Below are 13,281 nucleotides of genomic sequence, written 5' to 3'. Positions count from 1 at the left end.
GAAGATGCAGAGCCTTATTTCATAACTTCCTCATTAATCAATTGGCACATTTATGTTTATATACAATAACCCATTGTTCTCGACTTAAAATATATAAAACTAAATTAACAAATTAAAAATTAATTTAACAACATCTACCTCAGTATCAACCCTAACCCTAACCCTACCTCAATACCAACAATGAAATAAGGTAAACAATAGAAAATCTGTTTGAAATATCCTGCTCAACAAGAAAAAAAGTGATGAAAAACACTTTGCAATGGATTACTTTCTTGTGTGTCCTTTGAACCGTATTGTGTGCAGTACATGATTTTATCTTTTTCAAAGGATTAAGAAATAAAGATGCAAGAAGACAGGTGTATATATCTGTAACCATAGAAATTTATCACCCACATAAACGTGGTCATAAAAGACTGAGTAGCAGCTCAGTAAACCTTGTGGGGCAGTCACTTCTATCTTGACATTGGAAACTCTTTTATAGTGAAAGGGGAAACAATAAAGCAGAGAACACTAAAAAGGGAAGATTGCCGCTGATATTCGTTAACATGAAGCACATGAATGTAAATTTTAAAGATATTAATATTTCTTTCACCTTCCTTTCCTTTGACATATTTTAAGGTCATAAAACCATAAGACATAGGAGCAGAAATATGCCATTTAACCCATCGAGTTTGCCCCGCCATCGATTCATGTGTTGATCCATTTTCCCACCCAGCCCCACTGCCCAGCCTTCTCCCTATAACCTTTAATGCCCTGGCTAAATAAAAACCTATCAATCTCTGCCTTAAATACACCCAATGACTCAGCCACCACAACTGCCTATGGCAACAAATTCCACAGATTTACCACCCTCTTGCTGAAGAAAGTTCTACTCATCTCTGTTCTAAGCAGACGCTCTTCAATCCTGAAGTTGTGCCCTCTTGCCCACCATGGGAAATAACATTTCCACATCTACTCTGTCCATGCCTTTCAACAAGATTGCCCTTCAATTCTCCTAATTTGCAACGAATACAGGCTAAGAGCTATATTGTTCCTCGTGTATGATAATCCTTTCATTCCTGGAATCATCCTAGTGAACCTTCTTTTGAACTTTCTCCAAAGTCAATTCATCCTTTTTTTAAATGACCACCCCAAAACTCTCCACAATATTCCAAGTGAGGTATTACCAGTGCCTTATAAGAGCCTCAATGCTCTATATTCTATTCCTCTTGAAATGAATGTTAGCACTGCATTTGACTTCTTCATCACCCTCTCAACATGCAAATTTAGGCTACCCTGCACAAGGACTCCCAGGTCCCTTTGCATCTGGCTATTTTTGATTTTCTTCCCATTTAAAAAATAGACTGCAGGTTTATTTTTTCTACCAATGTGCACGATCTGACAATTTCCGAGCTTATATTTTATTTGCCGCTTCTCTGCCCATTTTCCTAATCTGTCTCAGTCCTTCTGCAGCCTTCGTGCTTCCTCTACATTACCTGCTCCTCCACTACCTTTATATTGTCTGCAAACCTGGCCACAAAGCCATTCATTCCATTATCCAAATCATTAATATACAGCATAAAAAGAAACGGCCCCAACACCGAGCACTGCGGAATAATTTTGCCCAAATTATATCCTTAGATTAAAAAAATCAAATCCTCTTCTTTATTTATCACCTCAGTTTGAGCAATGTGCTGAATGGTTCAAAAATTTGGGCTCTGTCTCTTCCAGTTCATGTCAAGGTAATTGCTGAAATTTCATATGTGATAAAAATCTTCATTCACATAGGTCATTTTGTCTTTTGAAAGCAACTTTGAGCGATTAGCCAATGTGTGCAGTGGAAATGATTTGGTCTGGATAAAGGCAGCCATGCAGGATTCCTGACAAAAAATGAACAGGTTCTCAATTTCTTTTTACACTTGATTTACATTATTGTAACATTTTTTATATTTTCTTAATGTTTACTGTTTTAAATATATTTTAATTTTTATCTTTTATAAAACAAATGATTGTCTATGTTTATATATTAATGGGTGTAATTTTATTTAAGAAGATCGCGACTGATAAGATTGTAACCCAGCACCTCATTCCATTTCACTGTTTTGCTCTCTTGCTTGTTAAGTATATTTTGCCTTATCACTGGTTTTAAACAGTGATCCCTGGTTCTACATTCTCCCACAAGTGGAAACACCCTCTCAACATCTATGACCCTATCTCACCACTGGATCTAATATTTTTCAATGACATGGCCTTTCACTCTTCTAATCTCCTTCAGATAAAAGACCAGCCTCTTCAACCTTTCCTCTTATTAAAATCTACCCATTACAACTATTGGTCTTGCAACCCTTCAAATAGGGAGAGCAAAACAATTTTACTACACCTAATGTGAAGTCACTGTGATAATACAGATTCTATCACCAATGTGTGTATGTACAGATCGTAGTGTAGGATGATTGTGATTGGCTGAGAGTGTCGCCACACCTACTGGCAGGTCTTAAAAGATTGCTCCGAGCCAAACCATTCTGGACTGGTTGACCTACTTGTGATATGCTCCAATCTTTTAGTTAATAAAAGCCTTGGTTTGGATCAACAAGTCTTTGATTCTTTCGACGCGCTCTACAATTTTATTAAGTAAAAGTTTTGAAAGGATGGAACATATGCTATGATATCGACCTAATGTCAGCTACAGCCTCGAATGATTTTAAGCACTGGGTGAGATGCTTCGAAACATACTTACAGCTTTCTGACCCTGCCATGATAGAGGACAGCCATTGACTACTAATATTGATGACTATGGTGTCCCCGAGAGTCTACCAGAGTGTCCAGGACGCGACCACTTATGCCACAACCATGAAGGTGCTGAAAGGGCTCTACGAGCGACCGGTGAACAGGGTCTATGCTCGGTACAAACTTGTTACAAGGAGGCAACAGCCTGGTGAGTCCTGTAGAGCTTATATTCAGGCACTAAGGGGAATGAGCAGGGACTGTGCCTGCGTGGACAGAACTGCTACGGAGACCACAGACGATCTAATTCGGGATGCCTATGTGGCCAGGGTTCGATCGAATGAGGTGAGGCAGCGCCTACTAGAGCATGAAGGAGAAAACCTGGAGGACATGATCCGGATCGCAGAGACAATGGAGGCTGTGGTCTTAAGTATGGACATGTACTCTAGAGGCTGGACCCCACACTCTGATGTGAGTAGGATGCCCTCCCTCTATCCTACTACTGCTGCTACACTGCCTGATGCAACCCCAAAATGTTATTTCTGCGGGAGGAACAAGCCCAGCAGGTCCCAGTGCCTGGTGAGAAAAGCCAGTTGCCAGAAGTGCCTTAAAAATGTCGCTCCAAAATGGCCACCATCAAACACAGTGCCTTGTGTGAAGTTCAATCGCCACTCTCCATTTCAAACACTTCTTCCTCAGAGCTTTCGTCCAATGAGAGCAAGGACTCCACCGCGCGGCAGCGCCTGACGTCATGGGACAGACGCTGAGCGCGGAAGGTACAACCCACCCTTGCCACAATGACGTTCACCCTACCTCATGAAGCAACATCCGACCAAGCCCCAGCCACGACCTCAACGGCCGCCGTCGCTGCCAACCAGGGACTCACCGCCGCTGCCGACCGGGAACCCGCCACCGCTACCGACTGGGGACCCGCCACTACCGAGGCAGCTGACCAAGTATCCGCAACTGCGACCGATGCTACTGAGCTGGTACCCATCGACGCTGCCGAGTGGGGCACGCCACCACGACCGATGCTACCGACCCAGTAACAACCGATGCTGCTGACCAGGGACCCGACGCTGCTGACCAAGGTCCTGCCGCCGCTGACTGCCCCACCGCCGAACGGAAAGCAACAACCCCCAACACTTACCGTTGGCTGGCCGACACCCCCAGCAGGCTCCAGGCAGCAACACCAACTCCTCAACACTTTCTCTTCAGGCCCAACTGTTTGCGTGATGTCATCATGCACACGTTGCATGACATCATCACGCAGGACTCCACTGTCCCCATTACAAGTCTCTGCATCAGTAGCCCTCGACCTGTATTTCCCCCAACCCCTCATAAAAGCAATGGAACTGATTAAAGTGCATGGACACTATACCAATTGTTTATTTGACTTGGGGTCAACTGACAGTTTTATCCGCCCAGACCTGGCCCACCGTTGCGGACTGGCTATTCTCCCCACTGCACAGAGAATTTCATTGGTGACCAGATCGCACTCGACTGGGGTGAAGGAAGTATTGCGTGGTGACCATGAAAGTCCAGGGCATCACGTTCACAGACTTCAAACTATTAGTCCTTCCCCAATTGTGCGCCCCTGCACTGCTGGGACTGGATTTTCAGTGCCAGTTTCAAACCATTTCCCTGCACTTTGAGGGGCCCTCACACTCCACTCTCTGTCTGTAACCACTCCATCCTGCAAGCCTCCTGCCAGCGGCAGCCCGAGCCACCCACCCCCGAGCCCCGGGGCCTCACCTGTAGGCTCTCCACCCTCCGAGTTGCTCCGCCAGTACTTTTAACAAACCTCACCCTTGGCTTGAAGCCTGTGGTCACCAAAAGCCGGAAATATAGTTATGAACACAGGAAATTTATCACAAGCATGGTGCGCAGACTGCTGGACGAGGGCATTATCGAACCTAGTTCGAGTCCATGGAGGGCCCAGGTGGTGGTTGTTAAAAACAGGGAGAAGCCGCGGATGGTGGTTGACTACAGCCAGACAACCAACCGCTTCATGCTTCTGGATACGTGCCCCCTTCCATGGATCACGGATGTGCTGAATCAGATCGCCCAATACCATGTATTTTCCACCATTGACTTACGTTCGGCCTATCATCAGTTCCCGATCCGCCGAGAAGACCGACCTTTCATGGCCTTCGGAGCGAATGGGCGGCTGTATCAATTCCTCAGGGTACCCTTTGGTGTCACAAATGGCATCGCGGTCTTCCAGCGGGAAATGGACCAGATGGTGGACCAGAACGGGCTGACTGATACTTTCCCGTATCTGGACAATGTCACCATCTGTGGCCATGACATGGAGAATCATGATGCCAACCTTGAGAAATTTTTTCAGACAGCAACTCGGCTGAACTTGACCTACAATTTTGACAAGTGTGTCTTCCAGACCACTCGGCTCGCAATTCTGGGTTGTGTGGTGGAGAATGGGGTGGTCATGCCGGACACTGACCGCATGCGTCCCTCATGGACTCCCCCCCCCACACCCAGAAGGCACTCAGACGCTGCCTGGGCTTTTTCTCTTAGTATGCCCAATGGATTCCACACTATGCCGACAAGGCACGGCCACTCATCAAGACCACCTCCTTCTCCCTGTCAACTGAACCCAGAGCAGCCTTCAACCACATCAAATTGGACATTGCTGCTGCAACGCTGCATGCCGTCGATGAGTCCATTCCATTCCAAGTTGAGAGCGATGCGTCCGACTTTGCACTGGCAGCCACTTTGAACCAGGCCGGTCAAGCGGTAGCCTTCTTCTCCAGAACCCTCCAGGGTCCTGAGAGCCGACACTCCTCTGTCAAGAAGGAGGCCTAGGCCATAGTTGAAGCAGTACATCATTGGAGACACTACCTCACTGGCAGGTGCTTTACGCTGCTGACCAACCAACGCGCAGACTCTTTCATGTTTAGCAATACTCAGCGAGTTAAGATCAAGAATAACAGAATCGCCAGGTGGAGAATTGAGCTCTCCACCTTTAATTATGATATACTGTATCAGCCTGGTAAACTCAACGCTCTCCAGGGGGACTTGCGGCAACATACAACTGGACAGGCTGCAGAGACTCCTCGAGGAGCTCTGTCATCCAGGGGTCACTAGGTTTGCGCACTTTGTCAAAGCTCGCAAACTGCCCTACACGGTCGAGGAGATTCGCTCCATGACCTGAGCACTGAGTGCAAGCCCCACTTCTTCTCTCCGGAGAACACCCACGTCATCAAAGCCACCCGCCCCTTTGAACATCTCAGCATAGACTTCAAGGGGCCCCTACCGTCGACCATCCGTGACACCTACATCCTTATGGCCATCGACGAGTACTCCAGCTTCCCGTTCTCTGTGCCCTGCTCGGACATGACTACCTCCTCAGTTATAGAGGTCCTGCACAGCATCTTCGCCATCTTTGGGTACTCCAGTTACATCCACAGTGACAGGGGGTCCTCGTTTATGAGCACGGAGCTGCAGCAGTACCTTCTGGAGCATGGTATTGCTTCAAGCAGGACCACCAGCTATAACCCACACGGTAATGGCCAAGTCGAAAGAGAGAATGCCACCGTCTGGAAAGCAGTTACGGTTGCCCTCTGGTCCAAAGGTGTCCCCACCTCTCGCTGGCAGGATGTGCTCACTAGTGCCCTACACTCCATCCGCTCCCTCCTGTGCACCGTGACCAATGCCACACCCCACGATGTTCTCTTTCCCGAGGAAATCCAAATCAGGAACGACCATACCAGCGTGGCTCACGGTTCCCGGTCCGGTCCTCTTACGACGCCACGTCCGGTATTCAAAGAACGACCCCTTGATTGACTGAGTGACTCTGCTCCATGTGAACCCGCATTATGCCTATGTTAAGCACCCGGACGGGCGGGAGGACACTGTCTCTGTAAGGGACCTAGCCCAAGCAGGATCAGGTGCAGCAGTGCCTTTAACCCAACGTCCCCCTATTCCTTCTCCCCCAGGTCATGTGCTTGAACAGATGGACCAGTACCACCTCACCAGCTCAGGCCAGACTGTCGACAACGCCGTTGGGGAATTGAGCGAAGCAGTGGCCGCACCCTACGGGCCTGCCAGCGACAAGACTCCGGCGACACCAATCCTGGTGCCACAGCGGTCATGCCGGATGGTCAGGCCCCCTGATCGGTACAGACCCTAACCTCCATCCACTCCGGGGTCACTTCTCAAGGAAGGGGTGAATGTGATAGTACAGATTCTATCACCAATGTGTATATGTACAGATTGTAGTGTAGGATGACTGTGATTGGCTGAGAGTGTAGCCACACCTACTGGCAGGTCTTAAAGGATTGCTCCTAGCCAGACCAGGTCATTCTGGACTGGTCGACCTACTTGTGATATGCTCCAGTCTTTTAGTTAATAAAAGCCTTGGTTTGGATCAACAAGTCTTTGGTTCTTTCGATGTGCACTACAGTCACCATTGTCCTATATAACTGAAGTACAACCTCCCCATATTTGTATTAAATTTTCCTTGCAATAAACAATAACATTTTGTTAGCTCTCCTAATTACTTGCAATACTTCTGCATAAACATCTTTTGAAACTTGCATCCGAGAATCCTGCAATCATTCACCTTGAGATAACATACATTTTTTTCTTGTCAAAATGGCTAATTTTACATGTTCTCATATGATGCCCCATCAGCCAGATCTTTGACCATTCACTTAACATGGTTAAATCACTTTGTAGTATTTTTCCTTTACTTGCAACCTTTCTTTGTGTAGATTTCACCTCCATACTCTCATCCAAGCCATTATATGCTAGAAGAAGATGAGTTCCCAGCATTGTTCTTTGAAGCATTATTTATTGCATCTTGGCTAGCGGTGGAGAAACTATTTATGCTTGCTCTCTACTCTCTACTCACTCGCCAATGTTCAATCTTCTAATCGTTGATCATATTGATTTTTAAGAATAATTTAAAGCAAAGTTGATAGTCTTTCAATGTCCCTGAATATTGGAGACATTTAAAACCGTGAAAAAGACTTACAGATTTTGGCAGGAGGTGATTCTTTGCTGCCAGCTATCAAAGACTGTCAGGAATTTCTGGGACTGGGCCCCCAATTGTACACTACCTGAGACTTTGCTGAGGCTTTCTACACCTCCCACCCAGGTCTAGGAATGCCTTGGTGACCTTGGATGCTGGACGAAAACCACCTCAGTTTGGCTCATTGACCAAGTACTCACTATTTCCATTTATTAGTACTTTTCCACATTTGTTTTGTCGCTTGCTAATGAGAAAAAATAGACTAAATATGCGAAGTTGTCTGTTCGTGTATTCATTCGTCTGTGATTTTCTATGAATTCATTTAACAGCTGGTGAATTCAGAAGTGGCAGTCCTTGCCAATTGGATTAAAATGCAAGGCTGTAGTATTTCATCTAAGTATGTACAGCCCATATTTGTGGCACTGGTGCAATTCAGTGGTGTGACAATTCTGCATTATATTATAAACGCCTCCTCTATTCATCCAAGATCACCCAATCAACCCAAAGAAGTGATTATCACCATTAACCAACAAGATTCTGTAAGCCCTGAAACTGACACCATCAAAATGTACAATTTTATGAAGAAAATTATACTCTTTATCGAAAAAAGCTCAGAGTATCTTGCATGAAGGATATGAAGATACCAGACAGAAAGGATTTGGAAATGAAGAAAGGAAAGTTGGATGATCAGGAAATGATTTTATGTTTAAATCAAAAGAATGAATGGGGAGTTTCCTGGACAAAATAGGTAAAGCACAGAATACTGTAGACTCCGTGGTTGAAGAAAAAACACGCAATAATGAAATAAATCAATAAGGAAAGGGATTCAATTGATCAGAAATGAATGGAATAGAATAGTACTAGATTTGTGGGACAGGTTATCAGATGGTTGTGTCATTTCTGTTTTTCTCTTTAATCTCTCTAGTATTAGGAACAATAGTCTGACTAGGTACAGCAGGTGCCTGAACTTTTACTTCAGCTTTCAGAAAATAAAAGTGCATCATGTCATTACACATTGCGTCATGGATATTGAGAGCAACAGGGACTCGTTGATTATATAACATATATAACATATATAACAATTACAGCACGGAAACAGGCCATTAGGCCCTTCTAGTCCACACTGAACCAAACACTCCTCTCTAGTCCCACCTACCTGCACAATGACCATAACCCTCCACCTTCTTCTCATCCATATACCTGTCCAACTTTTTCTTAAATAATAAAATTGACTCTGCCACCACTATTTCTCCCGGAAGCTCATTCCACATCGCTACCACTCTCTGAGTAAAGAAGTTTCCCCTCATGTTACCTCTAAACCTCTGCCCCTTAACTCTTAACTCATGTCCTCTTGTTTCAATCTCTCCTACCCTTAACGGAAATAGTCTATCCACATCCACTCTGTCTATCCCTTTCATAATCTTAAATACCTCTATCAAATCCCCTCTCAACCTTCTACACTCCAAAGAATAAAGATCTAATCTGCCCAATCTCTCCCTGTACTCTAGATGCTTAAACCCAGGTAACATTCTGGTAAATCTTCTCTGCACTCTCTCCACTCTGTTTATATCCTTCCTATAATTAGGCGACCAGAACTGCACACAGAACTCTAAATTAGGCCGCACCAACGCCTTATACAATCTCAACATCACTTCCCAACTCCTATATTCCATTCAATGATTGATAAAGGCCAGCATACTAAAAGCCTTCTTCACCACCCTATTCACATGAGTTTCTACCTTCAGGGAACGATGTACCGTTACTCCTAAATCTTTCTGCTCTTCTGTATTCATCAATGCTCTCCCATTTACTACGTATGTCCTATTCTGATTCTTCTTACCAAATTTTTTTTTTTTTTTTTTAATTTTTTTATTTTTCACACCATAAATCACAATAGCCATGATATACACTTTTTCTTTTCCACACATTTACAGTGACTTTTTCTCCCTCCCCCCTCCCTCCTCCCAAGCCACCCCCCACCCCCCCCCCCTCTCATCCATTTTAGGTATACAATCTAGGTTGCATTAATTCAGTTAGACAATGTTGTCATTCAACAAAAATACACCAGAAATTCTACTGAGTCCATTCTTTTCTTTTCTTCTCCTTCCATCAACTTAGGTAATGTTTGTTCCCGGTAGGTTTTCGCTATTGTATTTAATGTAAGGCTCCCATACTTGTTCGAATATTTCAATATTATTTCTTAAACTATATGTTATTTTTTCTAATGGAATACATTTATTCATTTCTATATACCATTGTTGTATTTTCAAATTATCTTCCAATTTCCAGGTTGACATAATACATTTTTTTGCTACGGCTAGGGCTATCTTGACAAATCTTTTTTGTGCATCTTCCAAGTCAATTCGAAATTCTTTATTTTTTATGTTACTTAGGAGAAAGATCTCTGGATTCTTTGGTATATTGTTTTCTGTTATTTTATTTAATATCTGATTGAGATCATCCCAAAATTTTTCTACTCTCTCACATGTCCAGATTGCATGAATTGTTGTTCCCCTTTCTTTTTTACATCGAAAACATCTATCAGATACTGTTGGGTCCCATTTATTTAACTTTTGCGGTGTAATGTATAGTCTGTGTAACCAATTATATTGTATCATACGCAGCCTCGTATTTATTGTATTTCTCATCATTCCAGAGCATAACTTCTCCCATGTTTCCTTTTTTATCTTTATATTTAAATCTTGTTCCCATTTTTGTTTAGTTTTACCATTTGTTTCCTCATTCTCCTTTTCTTGCAGTTTAATATACATATTTTTTATAAATCTTTTGATTAACATTGTATCTGTAATCACATATTCAAGGTTACTTCCCTCTGGTAAACTCAAGTTGCTTCCTAATTTATCTTTCAAGTAGGATCTCAGTTGGTAATATGCCAGCGCTGTATCTCCAGTTATATTGTACTTATCTCTCATTTGTTCAAAGGATAAGAATCTACTTCCTGAAAAACAATTTTCTATTCTTTTAATCCCTTTTTTTTCCCATTTTCTAAAGGCAAGGTTGTCTATTGTAAAAGGGAGTAGCTTATTTTGCGTCAATATTAGTTTTGGTATTTGGTAATTTATTTTATTTCTTTCTACATGAATCTTCTTCCATATATTGAGGAGATTGTGTAAGACTGGAGAAGTTCTATGTTGTACCAATTTTTCGTCCCATTTATATAATATGTGTTCAGGTATCTTTTCCCCTATTTTATCTAATTCTAGTCTCGTCCAGTCTGGTTTTTCCCTTGTTTGATAAAAATCTGATAGGTACCTTAATTGTGCGGCTCTATAATAATTTTTGAAGTTTGGCAATTGTAAGCCTCCTTGTTTATACCATTCTGTTAATTTATCTAGTGCTATCCTCGGTTTCCCCCCTCTCCATAAAAATCTCCTTATTATTTTCTTTAACTCTTTGAAGAATTTTTCTGTCAGTTGTATTGGCAATGCCTGAAATAAGTATAGTATCCTTGGAAAAATGTTCATTTTAATACAGTTTATCCTTCCTATCAGTGTTAGTGGTAGCTCTTTCCAATGCTCTAAATCGTCCTGTAATTTTTTCATTAGTGGATTGTAATTGAGTTTATATAATTGGCCTAGATTTTTGTTTATTTGCACACCTAGGTATCTTATTGCCTGCGTTTGCCATCTGAATGGGGATTCCTCCTTAAATTTTGAGAAATCCACGTTATTCATAGGCATTGCTTCACTTTTATTTACGTTTATCTTGTATCCCGACACTTCTCCATATTCCTTCAATTTCTTATATAGTTCTTTTATTGATAGTTCTGGTTCTGTTAAGTACACTATCACATCATCCGCAAACAGACTGATTTTATATTCCCTGTCTTTTATTTTTATTCCTTTTATATTATTATCTCTTCTTATCGATTCTGCTAGTGGTTCTATAGCTAGCGCAAACAATAATGGTGATAGTGGGCATCCCTGCCACGTTGACCTGCTTAAGTTAAATTGCTTTGATACATGTCCATTTACTGTCACTTTCGCTAACGGTCCCTTATATAATGCTTTAATCCAATTAATATACTTCTCCGGTAAACTGAATTTTTGCAATACTTTGAACAAGTAATTCCATTCTACTCTGTCGAAGGCCTTCTCTGCGTCTAAAGCAACTGCTACTGCCGGTGCTTTATTTCTTTCTACTGCATGAATTAAGTTAATAAATTTACAAATATTGTCTGTTGTGCGTCTTTTTTTGATAAATCCAGTTTGGTCTAAATTTACCATTTTCGGTACCTGTTCTGCTAATCTGTTCGCTAATAGTTTAGCTATTATGTTATAATCTGTGTTTAGCAGAGATATTGGTCTATATGACGCTGGTGAGAGTGGATCTTTCCCTTGTTTTAGTATCACTGTAATTATTGCTGTTTTACATGAATCTGGTAAGTTTTGTGTCTCATCAATCTGGTTGATTACATCCAGGAGGGGCGGTATTATTAGGTCTTTAAATGTTTTGTAGAATTCTATTGGGAGTCCATCCTCTCCTGGTGTCTTATTATTTGGTAAATTTTTTATTATCTCTTGTATTTCTACTGTTCCAAATGGTTCTGTTAATTTATTTTGTTCCTCTATTTGTAGTTTTGGTAGTTCAATTTTAGTCAAAAATTCATCTATTTTCCCTTCTTTCCCTTCGTTTTCGGTTCGGTATAATTGTTCATAGAATTCTCTGAAGTTTTCCTTAATTTCTTTTGGATTATATGTAATTTGTTTGTCTTTTTTCCTTGTTGCCAATACCATTTTCTTAGTTTGCTCTGTCTTAAGCTGCCATGCTAAGATTTTGTGTGTTTTTTCACCTAGTTCATAATATTTCTGTTTTGTCTTCATTATATTCTTCTCCACCTTATATGTTTGTAATGTTTCATATTTTATTTTTTTATCCGCCAATTCTCTTCTTTTGGTTGTATCTTCCTTTATTGCTAATTTTTTTTCTATGTTTATTATTTCCCTTTCCAACTGCTCTGTTTCCTGATTATAGTCCTTCTTCATCTTGGTTGCATAACTTATTATTTGCCCTCTAATGAATGCTTTCATTGCGTCCCATAGTATAAACTTATCTTCCACTGATTCCGTATTTACTTCAAAGTACATTTTTAATTGTTTTTCAATAAATTCTCTAAAATCCTGTCTTTTAAGTAGCATGGGGTTTAATCTCCATCTATACATTCTTGGAGGGATGTCCTCTAGCTCTATTGCCAATAACAGGGGTGAGTGGTCCGATAATAGTCTAGCTTTATATTCCGTTTTCCTAACTCTCCCTTGAATGTGGGCTGATAACAGGAATAGGTCTATCCTTGAGTATGTTTTATGTCTAGTCGAGTAGTATGAGTATTCCTTTTCTTTTGGGTTTTGTTTCCTCCATATATCCACAAGTTTCATTTCTTGCATTGATTTAATTATAAATTTGGTTACTTTGTTCTTCCTGTTAATTTTTTTCCCCGTTTTATCCATATTTGGATCCAAATTCAGATTGAAATCCCCTCCTATTAGTATGTTCCCTTGCGTATTAGCTACCTTCAAAAAGATATCTTGCATAAACTTTTGATCTTCTTCATTAGGTGAATA

Source organism: Narcine bancroftii, chromosome 4 (assembly GCF_036971445.1).
Source record: "Narcine bancroftii isolate sNarBan1 chromosome 4, sNarBan1.hap1, whole genome shotgun sequence".
Classification (NCBI taxonomy): domain Eukaryota; kingdom Metazoa; phylum Chordata; class Chondrichthyes; order Torpediniformes; family Narcinidae; genus Narcine; species Narcine bancroftii.
The sequence above is the reverse complement of the archived record's forward strand: the minus strand, read 5'-3'. Positions refer to the sequence as shown.